Source organism: Schistocerca nitens, chromosome 3, assembly GCF_023898315.1.
Source record: "Schistocerca nitens isolate TAMUIC-IGC-003100 chromosome 3, iqSchNite1.1, whole genome shotgun sequence".
NCBI classification, from domain to species: Eukaryota; Metazoa; Arthropoda; class Insecta; order Orthoptera; family Acrididae; genus Schistocerca; species Schistocerca nitens.
In genome coordinates, this window is record NC_064616.1 from 588198612 (window position 1) to 588216723 (window position 18112).

Sequence of the window (18112 nt, forward strand, 5' to 3'; positions counted from 1 at the left end):
AAGGAAAGGTGCATTTTCTTGTAGACATAACAGCAGTGATCACACAAATGACAACACACCATGTCAACTGCCAACAAGACTACTTAAACTTTGTAGTCCGTCTTCTCTGCCCTCAGAAACCGCTAAAATGTTATTATAATAAGTGGGATAAGAGTCGATCCAGCACATCTCACTGCAAGAAATTGCAAAAATTATTTGCTTCTTAAATTAGAAAGTCAATGTCAAAAATATTGAGAACATACTTGCGTCCGAGCTAAAATTCTGGCGACGCGGAAAACAGAAGCCAAAAAGGGGCTGTCCCGTTTTCTTTACGAGACGAATTCCAGCTGGCAAGTGTGCTTCTACTGTTCACTGGCAACAGAGAAACAGACGACAATGAAATTAAATTATTCTGCATTGTCGTTTTTTCATAGCACAGTTACATCGAGTAATCCGAGTTGGTCAGTTCATCGCTCCGTGTTTAAAGGAAAAATCTTTGTGCTCGTGTACCGTGTTTAAAGTTAAAAGCTTGGTGCTCATGTGCGGCGTAGTACGATTGGAACTGGATACAGTCTTTCTTCCTTTCTTTCCTTTTACAAGTTTTTTTCTTTTGTTTTGACTGTTGGTTCACAATGTTGTAAGTGCCTTAACATAAATAACAGTGAAAAAAGCAAACGTGCAAAATTAAGTGGGGCGGCATTTCGGAAATTATCGAAGGAAAGGCGAGAAGGACAAGAAAGCGTTCTAAAAACGCTTGACAAAGTAGATAAACTTGTCACAAAAATATTTGCTGGTTCGACTTCGAGTTCCCAGTAGTACAGATGATATTTCTGGCACTGCAGCTGTTGTAAAAGTAGTAAACACAGACGAAACAAAAGTTAAAAATGAAGAAAATAAAATTCTTCCTGATTTCGAGTTTCACGAAAATTAAGTGTCAAGTCAGTCATTACAAAAAAAAATAACCTCGTTAATGATGATCCTGCAGAATGGTGCGTCAATGAATCAACAACCGACATTCTCTTACAACGTGGCATTAATCAAAATTGTAAGGTTGATGTTTCTAATTCAAGAAGATCAATAGGCGATAAAAACAGGTATTTGAACAAAAATGTATTTTACCGTAAACTTTCAAACGGTGAATCAACTTTGCACGATTTTCTAGTATACTCCTGTAGTTTACTCTTGTGCAACACGTAAATTGTTCGGAGGTAAGGCTGCGATTGCTACTAATGGTACTGCAGATTGGAAAAATATTTCTAATATTTTATATCATGAGAATTCACTTGAACACAAAAATTCTGAGTTATCACTCTTAATAAGAAAAAAGTCGCTTGGAACAATAGATAACCATTTGGAGTCATATGTTGAGACAGAAAAAACGTACTGGCGCAGTGTGTTCAAAAGGATATTTGCAGTAGTGAAGAAGCTAACAAGTCGTTGACTTCACCCACGTGCACACGGTGAAAGATTTCATTAATTACATAATGGTCAATTTATGATGTCTCTTGAACTTGTAGCCGAGTTTGATCCTTCTCTCGCAGAGCACACTGAACGATATGAAAATCCAGGGCAGGGACATACAAGTTATCTTTCTTCAACAATCTGTGATTAAATAATAAAACTTCTTTGTGAATGAATAAAAAGAATTATCATAAGTGAAACAAAACAGGACAAATATTTCTGTATAACTGTAGATTCTACTGCGGACATTTCCCATATTGATCAATTATCTTTCATATTAAGATATGTGAAGGAGAATGGTGAACCTGTTGAAAAGTCCTGTCTACAAATTCCATTTATATTACTGACTGTAGGGGCCAGTTATAGGACAACGCAAGCAATATGTCAGGAACCTACACTGGTTTGCAGGCACGCATTAAAGAACGAAATCTGAAAGCGCATTATGTGCCTTGTGCAGCACATAATTTGAATTTAGTCAGCACTAGTGCTGCAGGCTGTTGTCGGGAATCATGTTCATTTTTTCTCTGCTCTACACAGCACTGGGACAAACTTCCTTCTTTCATGAAATGCGGAAGCAAAACCGTAAAAAGTTTATCAAGAAAACGTTGGTCAGCAAGAGAGGAAGCGTGTGTAAGTCTATAGGAAAACTGGGGGAGCGTTATCAATGCCCTCACACATATTGCCAATATTATGTTTGTAAAACCACTTGTGCGAAATGAGGTTTCAGCTTTATTGAATTAACTCAGGAGGCTAGAAACAGTATTCATGATTACAGTTTGGAAAGACATACTCCAGAGATTTAATACTGTAAATCAGAAATTACGAAGTGTAAATATTGATACCAAAATAGTGCATGAATTATATGAATCATTTGAAGGATTTATTGCAGCTATTCGTGGCAAGTTTGACTACTATGAAAATAGATCCATGGAGATTGTGACTGATAAAGAATATGAATGCACCTATAAAAGATCACGAAAACGCAAACTTCATTATGACGAAGAAGCAGACTTTGAAGAAATTTTTATGACTGGAAGGGAAAAATTTAGAGTCTAAACATTTCTCCCAGTACTCGACAACTTGAACGCCGAACTAGTAAGGAGGAAGGAAAACTACAGAGCGCTGTAGGACTCCTTCACAGTTTTCAGTATCCTTAAGAACAGTTCACCTGACGATAATGCTGAACGTGCAGCAAAAGTCCAAGCGTCATATGACACAAATTTAGAGCCTTCCTTCCTTAATGAATGTGTACATTTCGCGGAACTTTTGAAATCTTCTGAGATTCGTGATATACCAGTCGAAATGAGTAAATTTTTACGAAAAGAGAGGCTACAGTCCGTGTTTCCGAATGTTGACATTGCTCTTAGAATATTTCTATGTGTGGCATTTACAAATTGTACAGCAGAACTCTAGTTTTCGGCTCTTAAAAGACTGAAATCGTAACTACGTTCTACATTGTCTGAGGAGAGATTGAACGCCTTGTCCATTCTTCACATCGAAGCCGCCCTCCTAACTGATAACCGTCTGAAGTATGAAGATATGCCGGCCGGAGTGGCCGTGCGGTTCTAGGCGGTTCAGTCTGGAACCCCGCGACCGCTACGGTCGCAGGTTCGAATCCTGCCTCGGGCATGGATGTGTGTGATGTCCTTAGGTTAGTTAGGTTTAAGTAGTTCTAAGTTTTAGGGGACTGATGACCTCAGAAGTTTAGTCCCATAGTGCTCAGAGCCATTTGAACCATTTTTTTTTTATGAAGATATAATCAACGAGTTTTCTGCCGTCAAAGCCAGACACAAACTTTGCTGGCTGGTGAATTTCTTTATTTATTCAAATTAGTTTTAAGTATTTAAGATTTTAATGTAATTTTTATTATGACGTAGAGCACATTCATTGGATTTATAAACTACGTATTACCTGTTTATTTTACAATTGCCGATGGCACAACGCGGAACTAAACCTCGTTTACGTGGAGACGTGACCGAAGGCGCCCGAAAATACTAAACGATACCCGAACGGCTCATGCCGCTCGGTACTGTACAGTCAAGCCATACTGATACTGTAGTTTATTACAACTGATGCGTATTCTTGGCGTCTGCTGTAATGTTTAGTTATCGCCAGCTGAGGCCTGCAACCAACCTGTCTGCGTGCAAGACTGACTGGACCTACACCGGGAGCTATGGTCAGGGTTGTGATTTCTTTTGGCAATAGGAGCACTCTCGTGGTTATCCCATGCACCCTGACTACAAATTTGTACGTCAATCTGGCGAATCGACCTATTGTGCTGCCATTCATGAACAGCATTCCAGTGGTTTTTTCAATAGGATAACCCTCGCCCACATACCGCTGTTGTAACCCACAATGCTCTACAGAGTGTCTACATGTTGCCCTGTGTTGCCTTAGCATCCTCAATCTTCAGATCTATCTCCAGTCGAGCACATATGGAACATCATCGGATAACAACTACAGCGTCATCCACAAACAGCATTAACCGTCCCTGTATTGACCGACCAAGTGCAACATGTATGGAACTCTATCTCACAAACTGACATCCAGCGCCTGTAAAACACAACGTAGGTACGTTTACATGTTTGAATTCAACATTATGGCACTTGCACCGGTAATTAAAGTACCAGAATTTCACATTTGCAATGGCTAATCTCGCGCGTGTATTAACGTGTGATCTTGCAATGTTAATCACTTAAATATGTTCTTGATCTATATAAATGACCTGGGTGACAATCTGAGCAGCTCTCTTAGGTTGTTCGCAGATGATGCTGTAATTTACCGTCTAGTAACGTCATCCGAAGACCAGTATCAGTTGCAAAGCGATTTAGAAAAGATTGCTGTATGGTGTGGCAGGTGGCAGTTGACGCTAAATAACGAAAAGTGTGAGGTGATCCACATGAGTTCTAAAAGAAATCCGTTGGAATTCGATTACTCGCTAAATAGTACAATTCTCAAGGCTGTCAATTCAACTAAGTACCTGGGTGTTAAAATTACGAACAACTTCAGTTGGAAAGACACATAGATAATATTGTGGGGAAGGCGAGCCAAAGGTTGCGTTTCATTGGCAGGACACTTAGAAGATGCAACAAGTCCACTAAAGAGACAGCTTACACTACACTCGTTCGTCCTCTGTTAGAATATTGCTGCGCGGTGTGGGATCCTTACCAGGTGGGATTGACGGAGGACATCGAAAGGGTGCAAAAATAGGGGAGAGAGTGTGGCAGATATGATACGCGAGTTGGGATGGAAGTCATTAAAGCAAAGACGTTTTTCGTCGCGGCGAAATCTGTAGTGGACTGACAAGGCAGCCAGTCCACAGAGACGGGTAGCCGAAAGGGCACACGTACACACACGCCGACTGGCGCGAAGCCTGGAACAGGATACGTGATGAATGTGATAAAGAAAAGAACGTAGCTACTAGAACACTTAACTTTTATATCGTCCTTTGGTATAAAGCATTCTTGATGATACAAGTGAGACTCTTTAGATTCATGAAGTAACTAATGGCGCCTTGCTAGGTCGTAGCCATGGACTTAGCTGAAGGCTATTCTAACTGTCTCTCGGCAAATGAGAGAAAGGCTTCGTCAGTGTAGTCGCTAGCAAAGTCGTCGTACAACTGGGGCGAGTGCTAGTCCGTCTCTCGAGACCTGCCTTGTGGTGGCGCTCGGTCTGCGATCCTGACAGTGGCGACACGCGGGTCCGACATGTACTAATGGACCGCGGCCGATTTAAGCTACCACCTAGCTAGTGTGGTGTCTGGCGGTGACACCACAAAATCTATTTACGAAATTTCAGTCACCAACTTTCTCTTCCGAATGCGAAAATACATAGGTAGGAATGATCATCAAAATAAAATCAGAGAAATCAGAGCTCGAACAGAAAGGTTTAGGTGTTCGTTTTTCCCGCGCGCTGTTCGGGAGTGGAATGGTAGAGAGATAGTATGATTGTGGTTCCATGAACCCTCTGCCAAGCACTTAAATGTGAATTGCAGAGTAATCATGTAGATGTAGATGTAGATGTACGTTACCTAGGCAAACGTACTCCAGAAATTTCATTACTTACTTTTCGGAGTTAGGATTTTTTCGGTCAATGTAACTTTCCAGTTGCGGCGGCTTAAGTAAACACACGGGGGTAGCCTATATCTACGCCGACGTCTCCGATTCGTTGATGCGTCTGGCAGCAACTGCCTTCACTCGCGGTGCCGCCGTGAGGTCCTAACTTTTGCATGAGACTGCGTTATGCGCACGACATAACTGGAAAGACTGTTGCTAGATTCATTTATAAGCTAATGAGACAAAACGTAATGAACAGCGAGAGGGAATGCCGCCTGCTGGCGTCGCGGACACATGACGCGATAAGGAATGTATGTAAGTGGAGCACAGACGAATGGGGCTTCACTCTAGCGACGATACAGATTACAAATTGTAAAATCTGATAACGTAAGCGATTTTGAAAAAGGGTATCTTTTTAAGTTTTTTAAAATGCATTTTAACCATCAGCTGTTCATCTGTCCCATTAGCCATCTACCGGTTTCGGTTATTAATCATCATCTAGGAAGTAGGGTACAACATATTAGTTATAGCGTCCCATATTCGTCTGAAGCTGAACAGTATCGAAATTATGAAGTGGAATTGTACAAATACTTGACATAATTTTTGTCTTCGAATACTGATAGTCGTATCTCATGTCAAACAGACATCACAGAAAAAACAGGACGAACAATTACTGGAAGAATCTCTCTGCAGTCAAGTTGTTGTTGTTGTTGATGTTGTTGTCTTCAGTCCTGAGACTGGTTTGATGCAGCTCTCCATGCTACTCTATCCTGTGCAAGCTTCTTCATCTCCCAGTACTTACTGCAACCTACATCCTTCTTAATCTGCTTGGTGTATTCATCTCTTGGTCTCCCTCTACGATTTTTACCCTCCACGCTGCCCTCCAATGCTAAATTGGTGATCCCTTGATGCCTCAGAACATGTCCTACCAACCGGTCCCTTCTTCTTGTCAAGTTGTGCCACAGACTCCTCTTCTCCCCAATTCTATTCAATACCGTTATATCAAAGTTATATCAAAGATATTACAATTTTACTGCCGCGGTCGAAGGCTTGCCTGCTCTGTAAGGCAAGACAGGCGGCGATCTGTGGCAGGACTGGCGACAGATAACATCGCTGGTGCAGGAACGTGCGTTTCGGAGCACACCGTTCAGCGTACATTATTGAACAAGAGACCCCGCAGCAGACGATCCCGACGTGTTCCCACTCTGACGAAACGAGACTGTCAGTGCGACTGCAGTGTGCGCAGCTCGTCGTCTTGTGGTTGCCGGTTAGGTAGCTCAGCGTGTTCGGCCAGGATACTGGACTGCCCATTCTTATACTTTAAAAAATTGAGCGAATTTGTCACCTATTAAATCTGAGAGATGTCATGCCGTATCCGCAGAGAGCTGATGAGAACAAAACGATGAAGAAAGAAATAAAGAGAATAAAAAGTTAATAGCTTGGCTGCCTGTACATCTAGACAGGTTACATTCCTGACAGTGCAGAAAAAAATTTTCGATCGGAGAGTGGGTCTGTGTGTTGAGTAAGTCATTGCATTTCCCTTCATCGACACGTATGTCGCCAAAGTGCAGGCAGCCGAACAACCCTATGCAGTGTCTTCCAGCCAGTAATGCCATACGATCATTTCATTACAATTGCAGTGGATACACAGTTATCCAGATAGGCCGGTGGATCAATGTTAACTTGTCACATGGTCGGATTAATCACGTTTCTTGTTACACTGGTTCGATGGTCATGTCCAGACATTCTGCCGTCATTGTGAACAGTTATTCGAAACACGAACAACGCCATGGACGCAGAACGGTGGTGACAGAACTATGCTATGAGGGTTGTTCACCGAGGCTTCCAAGACTCCTGTAACAGTAGTCGAAGGCACCAAGAGAGTTATAGACTACCACAAACTTACTGTGGACCACCTACACACCGGGTGGTTATAATTAAAGTGCAGTAACTTACAGAGGTCCAGGCTGAGGTGTAATTATCGTAAGGCAATGAAAGTTGATAGATATTCTAATGTGTTAACGCGTAACCGATTTACGCTGGAAATATACGATGGTTGGAACTTTAATAGTGGCAACTATTTATTTACAGCTCGTATAAAATAGATACGTGTTTCAAAGTTTTACTGACCTTCGAAGTAGTCACTAGCATTGTGTATAACCCGTTGCCAGCGATATGGAGGTCATAAGATAGTCTTAGCAGTGCCAATTGTGTTGACAGTTCGAGCGGCGCGGTCTCTTAAGCGATGAATTTGTAGCAGTTCAGAAGCGAATGCCGTGAAGTGTTTTCTTCAGTTTAGAAATCAACTTGAACTTACGAGGGCTTAAGTCAGCGGAGTGCAGTACGTGGTATAACACTTAGCAGCCCCATCAGTCAAACAAATCAGTAACAGCTTGCACTGTACGTGCTTGAGCATTGTCCTGCAAAATGATGGTCAGGTCCTGCAGAAAGTGTCATTACTTCTGTCTTTAAGCTGGTAGCAGGTTGTGTTCCAAACATGAACAGCATAGAGACAGAAGTGATGACACGTTCTGCAGGACCTGGCCATCATTTTGCAGCACAATGCTCAAGGACGTACAGTGAAAGCTTTTACTGATTTCTTTGACTGATGGGGCTACTATGTGCTATACCACCTACTGCACTCCCCTGACATAAGCTCTCGTAAGTTCAACACGATTTCTAAGCTGAAGGAAACACTTCACGGCATTCGCTTCAGAACTGCCATAAATTCGTCGGGCAATAAACCGAGCCGCTCGAATTGTCAAAACAACTGGCACTGCTAAGAGCATCCTACGACTTCCACATCGCTGGCAACGGGTTATATACAATGCTGATGACTACTTTGAAGGTCAGTAAAACTTTGAAACACGTATCTATTTTGTACGAGCTGTAAATAAGTAGTTGCCACTATTAAAGTTCCAACCTTCGTATTAGCTCCAGGTTTGGCCAACAGCTGTAAATATTACGCTGTGAATGCAAGAAAGACGTATGGAAATGATGCCATATACTCTGAAGAGCCGACGAAACTGGTACACCTGCCAAATATCGTGTAGGGCTCCCACAAGCACGCAGAAGTGCCGCTACACGACGTGGCATGGGCTCTAACATCTGAACTAGTGCTGGAGGCAATTGACACCATGAATCCTGCAGGGCTGTCCATAAATCCGTAAGAGTACGAGGGGGTGGAGAGCACTTCTGAACAGCACATTTGCAAGGCATCCGAGATATGCTCAATAATGTTCATTTCTAGGATACTGGTGGCCAGTGGAAGTGTTTAAACTCAGGAAAATGTTCCTGGACCCATTCTGTAGCAATTCTGCACGTGTGTTGCTTTGTCCTGCTGCAATTCCCCAAGTTCGTCGGAATGCACAATGGACATGAATGGATGCTGACGTATGTGTCACCTGTCAGAGTCGTATCTAGACGTATCACGGGGCCCGTATCACTCCCACTGCACACGCCCCATACCATTACAGAGCCCCACCAGCTTCAACAGACCCCTGCTGACATGCAGGGTCCATGGATTCATGAGATTCTCTCAATACCCCTACACGTCCATCCAGTCGATACAATTTGAAACGAGACTCGTCTCATCATGCAACATGTTTCCAGTTATCAACAGTCCAATGTCAGTGTTGACGAGCCCAGGCGATGTGTAAAACTTTGTGTCGTGCAGTCATCAAAAGTACACGAGTGGGCCTTCAGCTCCGAAAGCCCATATCGATGATATTTCGTTGAATGCTTCTCACGCTCACACTTGTTGATGGTCCAGCATTGAAATCTGCAGCACTCTGGGGAAGGGTTGCTCTTCTGTCACGCTGAACGATTCTCTTCAGTCGTCGTTGGTCATGTTCTTGCAGGATCTTTATCCGGCCGCAGCGAGATCGGAGATTTGATGTTTCACCGCATTCGTGATATTCACGGTTCACTCCTGAAATGGTCGCACGGGAAAATTCCCACTTCATCGCTACCTCGAAGATGCTGTGTCCCGTCGCTCGTGCGCCGACTATAACATCACTTTGAAACTCACTTAAATCTTGATAACCTGCCATTCTAATAGCAGTAACCGATCTAATAACTGCACCAGACACTTGTTGTCTTATATGGACGTTGCCGACGGCAGCGCCGTATTCTGCCTGTTTACATATCTGTGTATTCGACTACGCATTCCTATGCAAATTTCTTTGGCACTTCAGTGTATAATGGATTAGGAACGAGACTTAGGCAGAAAGGGTCAAACAAGTGAGCAAGTCATGATGTTGATTTTGTCATTAGCTTCCGCTTACACAGTTTGTTCGATCTGAGCACCGCGTCAGATTTGCACCTGGTGTCAAAACTTCAACCTATTTCTTTTCCAACGTAAATAGGTTTCCAAGTTTCATTTCCATACTATTATTACAGCCCACACTGGACCTCTGTCCGTAGCTGGACTTAAATTGTAATCCCCCAGAGACCTTTGTGCTTGTTGCCTTCTATGATGGCGAAGACATCTTCTAACAGGATAACTTTCCATGTGATGAGGTCAGAGTTGTGATACAATGCTTTGAGAAACGCAATAGTGAGCTTCTGCTTAAGTCCTGACCACTAAATCTGCCTGATCTGAACCCCAATGAAAGACATTTGGAACGCTATCTCTTGCCTGCTCTCTGCCCACAAGCCAACGGCCAGTAATTTACGGGAATTTCGTGCCCTTTGCTTAGACATGTGTTGCCACATACGTATGGAAACCTTCCAAGAACTTGTCGAATCCATGGTATCCAGAATCACTGATTTACTTCGTTACAAAGGTGGGTCAACACGCCATTAAGCAGATGGGCATAATGTTTTGCCTCAACAATGTATTTAGTTATGTCTGTAATATTGCGCGTATTTATTGCATTAATCTGAGTACTTATTTGTTTATTCTATGTACGTTACATTTTTATTTGTTTATTTCCTTATTAACACACTATTTTCAACTTTTTGCAAACTAAATACACTCTAAGACAAAAAAAGATGCACCATGAAGCAATTATCCGAATGGTACGGAAATCGGTAGATGGACTCTTTACGTGCAGGCAAACATATGCTTGCAGTTTCAGGAATATTGGGGGCCGAACCGCACGATAACCCTGGGTTCGGTGTGGGGCAGCGGTGGAGCGGGTGAACTGCTGTGGACTGTTTTGGGGTCGTGAATTACTGAGGGCTACGGCGAGTCGAAGCCTCTCCGTCGTTTCTAGGTCCCCGGTTCAATACACAACCATCAAACCATTTTTATACAGAGTTCGTAAACGTAAACTTGAACGTTAACTTCTTCTGCAGACCCCACAATTCCTATCGATACTGACCGATTGCCGTGTCAACCTCTGCCAGTGGTGTCATTAGATGTAGTATGGAACTGTTTGTGATCAGCACGCCACTCTCCGTGCTGTTGTTTTTCGTGACCTGGAACCGCTACTATTCGGTCGAGTAGCTCCTCCGTTGGCATTACGAAGTTGAAAGCACCATATTCCAGTCCTACTACCAAGGAAAAATGGTCTTCAGCATAGCTGACCACTCAGCGGCGGAGGCGGATTTCACAGAAGTCGTAGTCACGAATTTGTACTCGCCATTCCAGACTTTATTAGACAGAAGCATATTTTTAATATCATTATTTTTCATGGTATTTTTAATCCCTGTGAAATATATATAAACACGAAACTATATGAAAACTTTTGTATGTAAATGTGTATGAAATAGTTCTAACTAGAGATGCATAACTACCTTGGGCAACCATAGACTGTCATACGTTAGCGTAATCCGCAGTAGTCTTCTGAGTAGCTTTGGTCAGTTTAGACTTTACCCCCACTACCTGTATGTTAGGGGTGTTGCATACCTATCGGGAATTCCCTCATTTCTATAGCTTTGTTTGCGTAAGTCATCACTGTCTTACTAGCTTCCGCAACAAACCGGAAGCGGTGAACCAGCTAGAAACTGACTGGGGTATATAAAGGGCTGAATAAACCTACAGAAAATTTTGCTCTACATAGTTATCCTTCTATCACTTAAAAGTAAACCATATTTATAGCAAAATTGAAATTTTCAATGTTTAATTTTATTCGAAAATTATTTATTTGTAACGCGAAACAGAGGAATGTTGTAAAAATTTAAAAATTCCGATTTACCCTGTATCGCTAGAATACCCAATTTTCTCAACAAAAAGGTAAAATTAAGACAACATTGCCAAACAAAAATATATCAAACATCGCTTCACCACTTCGTCTACCTTATATACGACATGTTTCTGTTATTCACAAACAACTTCGCATTTATCAGTAATAACAGGAAACTTTTGCCTTTGATCATGATGATGAACGTTCTATTGAGTACAAAATAATTGGCAATAATTATAGAGATTTTTTACGCTTGTGATGTAAACTGTACTTACATCAAAAGTAATTGCTTTGGTTACATAAAAGCACAGAAGTTACTCGATCAACTAATACCCATTACTTATTAAGTACAATTTCTATTAGTTTGTGAATGATGCAGCCAGCCACTAATACTTTTTAAATGTTTTATTTGACTGCCACAACAGTTTTCGGGCTACTATGCCCATCTTCAGATGGCTAATCATTAACGGTCGCCGAGTTCACAAGATGCAACACGGATAAAATAACATTGCAATTTGTATTCTGTAAGGATATAAAATGCACAAATGAATAACACTGAATGATGTACGATTCTAATTATGTGTAAGAACAACATCCAATCAACCAAACAAACAAAGAAAAGTCGTCAGCTCCCAGTTTATCTTTTACACATTCGTTTATGTTTATTTCCCTACCGATGCTAACAATACTACCAATAGTCCTTCCAGCTATGTGCTGTACCGAAACTACCGAACGGTAGTTTCGGTAGAGCACAAGAGCGCAACTCTACTTCCGATAGAAACAGAAGGCAGTTATGAAAATCGAACAATTGTATGTTCCATGGCTGCTGTTCAACTCGAGGAAGTCAGAGACCCTGAAATGGCAAAAACCTCCGCCTTCGTAACTACCTAAGGCGTTTTCTTATAAATAGAAAATGTGGATATTGCTCTTACGTGATTAATGGCACTTCTGCTTTCTGGTATAAGGCTGGCATATACGCTTCTTGTGTATGAATTATCTTTCTTGGGGTATGCTAGTCATCAGCTCTATAAACCTGCAAGTAATTATGAGTGATAGAACTTCCAGAAAGCATACGAAACATTAAAGCAGACTACACCTTCTGAGTACAAGCGTCGGCGCCAGGGTGGACAGAAAGCTTTCCAGCCATAAAATATTTCGTCTTTACTCCGTCACGAACAACTGAGCGCTGCTCCAGTAACCGATCTGACGGTTCTTCGATAGTCGTGGATAGGTCCTTCCCACCGCTGTCACTTGTTGCTTCGTGCCTACAGCTCTCTCCTTGGCGGAAATTCACAGACAGAGGCAAGCCGCCTCAATTCGAAACAATTGTTTTTTTTCATACCAGTCAGTCGTGACTGATACATCCAATTGGCATTACATTGTCAGTTCCCCATGCCGTGCACGTAGGAAAGAAACGTGAGAAGGATATGTCAGCTGCGTTTGCCGAATATGCTGCAAGGAACGAGCTGTCTGTGGCAGAAGAAATTTGTCAACTAAAGACATAGTCTCTAAAAGAGACAGCGATTATATTTGGCAATTTATTCAAGAATATCCGTCTTGATCAAATATGCCATATAATTCGCAATGACCGATGTAGGTGTAATGCCATCAGCAGATCTGGTACAAAATAGAAAAAATACTAACGTGATAAAAATGAGTATAACTGGCTGAAGGCCACGTAGCCGATACAGAAAATCTAAGAATACAGAAAGAAGGAGCATGGCTGGCAGCCATAACATACCATTAAAAGTATTCCGATAATACTAGATAATTTAAACACATTTATTTAACTTCGTCATGTTAAAAGATTTTCTATTAATAGATTCTATACCAATCTTTAACCGTTTTAGTATGATTTTGAATCTGAATTTCATTTCTACATATTTTACTCTATTTTATGATTTACACAGTTTTTGGCTCATGATATAGTTTTAATTAACGGCTGTGAACATTCTGTTTTCAGGTATTGCACCTATAACGCTCATCACTTATGAACCTCAGCAGCGGCCTTTACCGGCTACGTATAAGTATAGGATCCCCTCAGACCAGCAGTCGCACATTTTATGTACGTGCGTGTACAGATTGTTTCTATTTGATACTTGTATAGAATACTATTAATGGAATGGCCTGTCAGCCAAGTTATGTTTTTCATGTACTCTTAGATTTCATGTATATTCAGCTTTCAGACAGTTGATCTTATTTTTGTCACATTAGCGTTTTTTTTCTATTTTTAAATAGATATGATGATGGCAGTAAGCCGAAAATGGTCATTGTGAGTTTTATAGTACACGTGAACAAGACGAACATTTACGATTAAAGAAATATTCATCACTTCAAATGTTATTTTATAATACCAATAAATGCAATTGCAATGAAAAAATAACAATTGTATTTTCACAATATTTCCACTAATTTGCGATAAAATATTCATTTTTTCACATCATGACAGATGAAAATTGAACGTCTTTTTTTTAATTATACTTGAAGGCCCCATGTTGTTCATAGTACTTGGAAACAGGGAGGCTGAGCTACTAACTCGCAGTCCAACAATCAGTGAAAGAGAAAAATCGTGCTCCCACCACAAAAAATATGTTACACAAAAACAATGAAAATCTGGAAGCTGCACAGATGGGAGCAGGAAGGAAAGTTTCATTTAACGTCCCATCGGCGCCGAGATCATTAGAGACGCAACACAAACTTGGATTAGGGGACTGATGGGAAAGGAAATCAGTCGTGTCCTTTTCACAAGACCCATCCTGGCATTTGCCTTGAATCGTTTTATGGCAACCAAGTAAAACGTAAACCAGAACAGCTAGTGGTTTGAACTGCCGCCCTCCAGAATGCGAGTCCAATGTACTAACCACTCCAACATTTCGCACAGGTACATCAGTCTTTCCGTGTTACGCCATCGGGATTTAATACACCGAACCATGAGATAAAATTTGGAGTACAAACTTTAAGTGGACTGGATTCTTTCTGAAGAAGAAATTAACGGGGCAACCGATAAGTGGCGTGCCCACTTAATTTTAGTCTTACGGAGCCCGTGCTATTCAATTCTTAAGTAAGAGAGTTCTGCAAACTTTACCAGAAAAAAATATTCACTAAGTTCACCATGAAATTTAAAAATTTCGTCCATATACGTAAAGAAAAACATAAACGAAGAAAATATATTTCAGTACAATCCTAGAATTTTAGATATGCCATTTTCTTCTCACAGGTTATATGAACAAGAAGTTCTGTATTTATTGCCCAAACAGTTGGCTTAGTACATATCATGAATTTTTATACACTCGTCCACTGCGATAGTATAGCGTGCAGTTTCGTCACATCAGAATGTCTGTTTAATGTCCCGACAAAGCGTAGAAGGTTTAGATAGTCTCTGGAACTCAGGAAAACGTTCACTATCTGTGGAGCTACCTACCAGGTGTTTGGAGGCTGGTGCTCCGATCAAGGCGTTAGATTGTGAGCTGCTATCAGAATTTGATTATGTCAAGAATGTTCTGCGTAGATTACACTAGTTAACAAATTTAAAATTTTTTCTGCATCTGGTTTGTAAATGGGTAGATTTATCAAATTTTTGGGTGCTGAATACACTGATAAAATCAGTTTTTTTTATGACATCATATTTCCTAGACACTCAGCAGAATAAAAAATGGTAATATCGAAAATTGACACAATTAAGTCAAACAGAAACACACATTCAGAACATTTGAAATCAATACTATTTTGTAAGTATACATGGGCATGATGCCAATAAAAGGTCCAAATTAGTTGCGACGATATTTTCACCTTTAATCGTCTTTGGTTTTTGAAAAATGCGACGACGGAGCTCTTATTTTGTTTGCCGTTTCATCACTCTCGCTAACAAGACTCCAGCAGTAGTCACCCATCATCGGAGGGTTCCAATGGCGTTGGTAACGGTGTTTCATGGTAATAATCTCTTGGTGAAAGCGTTCACCATGCTCATCGCTTACGGCTCCCAAATTTTCGGGGAAGAAATCAAGGTAAGAATGTAAGAAATAAATTTTAAACTACATTCTACACACCATGTTTTTACAGTTGTCAAACAGATAATTCACCATGATAACATGGTTTTTGTCTTTTCTGTTACCCAAAAAGTCCTTCACAATTGCTTTAAAAGAAGACCAAGCAGCTAACTGGAATCTGTGAGTTTGGTATCAAAGGTTGGATCTTTCGGCAATTTTCTTATATGTGGTCCAACAAATATACCCTCTTTCGGCTTTGCCTCACTTAATTTGGGAAACCTTTCATTTACGTGATTAAATGCCTCACCTTCTTTATTCAGAACTTTTACAAAGTTCTTGATAAGGCCCAACTTGATATGAAGGGGAAGCAAAATGATTTTATCGGGTTCAACCAATGAGGTATTGTTCACATTTACGTTTCCAGGAACGTATGACTTCCTTATAGGCCATTCGTTGACTGTATAGTGGTTCTTGGTGTCACAGCTGTTCCAAAGGCACAAAAAGCACCAGTATTTCGTGCATCCAGCCTGTAAACCTGTAAGGAGTGCAACAACTCTTAAATCCCAGCATAGCTGCCATTCATGATCCTTATATTTGATTGCCTCTAGCAGCAAAGCCATGGTTTCGTAAGATTCTTTCATGTCTACTGCGTAAGCCAAAAGTAGCGACGGAAATGCATTGCCATTATGCTTCAAGCTTGTTTTACTGGAGTCAATGAATAGTCTCCACTCCTGTGGATTATGTTGCACACCTAGCTGCATCATCAGACCATTGACTTTTCTACATACACGCATTGAATTCTGCGTATCGAAATACTAAGCGAAGGAAGCACCTCTTGATCTAAAACAGGAAATTTTTGTCCCTGGAGCTAGAAGGTTCCGTTGTTGCAGTCTCGACCTCAAGAGTTCAGTTTACTGTTTCGAAAGTCTTAGAGCGCGAACCAAATCCTTCAATTCCTTTTGATTAAAGAGCTGAGGCGAAGTGTCATGATATTGAGGGCAGTACTCTTCTATATGTTCAATATTTTCTGATTCACTTGACATGGTGTCTGGTTCCGTGGCTTTCAAGTTACAGACAGGAACAGGCAACCCCTCGTTATGGGGCACAGACAAATGCACTGGAGATACATTTGGATACTTTATTCTATGTCTAGTTTTGCTTGAATGTCCCGAAATATTTGTAAGACAGAAGTAACATTCTGAATAATGGTCTTTAGGCTCACACCACACCATCGGAACAGCGAATGGCATGGCTCGGCGTTTTCCTTTTAACCACTCGGTTAAGGTTGTAGTACAGGCTATGCAGGCAATTTGAGGTGCAAAATTTTTGTCTTGATCACCAACAGGACAATCAAAATACAATTTATATGCCTTCTTAACGAAATCAGTGATTGATTTTCTTTGGGCTTTTGGAGTGAATTTCCCACCCACATAACAAAAGTTGTCGGGGTGGTTTAGACAGCAACGAGATTCACTAGTTGCCATTTTTCTTAGTGTAATTTTTAAACACAAAACGTTTGCACTATCTTTCACAGGAAACAGTCACTGAGGATCTCTTTCACACCACTGGATTACCACACCAACCATTTACTGACGATTTGTAGATCTTCTAGCTCTCCTCTGCAAATCAAAAACAAACAATTAAACATCAAAATAGAAGAACAGCAAAAACCGAAATACTGAATACGAAAAATAAAAACCTTTAAAAACTCAAAAATAGTACGTGCTAGAACATTTTGAAAGGTATATTCGGATTCTACACACCAAATTACATACTAGCTGATGTATCACATCCCTGATGCAAAATGGCTGCTGACTAGTGTTATTTACGTGGACTGGAATCAAATAGGTTGTTAACATTTGACATTAAATTGCTGGCTCCTGCGGTGTAATTCATTACAATGACTGTAAATAAAGAAGTCGTTTCGAAACCCAAAACACTGGAATTCCCTCTTTCTTTTATGAAATTACGAGTGGATTACTGCAGGCAAAACTTTGAAGTGGAACACCAGAGCGGCAAAATTCTTTGTTGTACCTGTTTTGCACCAACGTTTAACACATCCACGACAGGTGATTTCAATACGTTGCACCAACTCACACATTCCAAGACAATTAGCGACAGCTGTATGACAGCTGTTCAATACCTATGGCATTTCACGATTCGATCACACTTCATGGACTCCAGTTGTGTATAGGATATAGTTTCCTATTATTGATCACTACACAGAATAGACAAAATAAAACTGGCCTGCCATAAGCATCCTTTGTGAGTTTTTAACTCAAAACCTGTACATATTTTACAAATAATTTTATTCTTTGTCAACATTTTATTTTCCAAGTACTTAACATTCCTCTGTGAAGAAATTTGTCCATCATTGTCTCTTTCCCCTTTATGTGTTTACCTTTCGTATTTGGAGAATTACCAACTTATTTTTACGTATTACGAAACTCTGTAGTTAAAGTCATGTAATGCGTTACACATCACATGTAAACGCGTCATT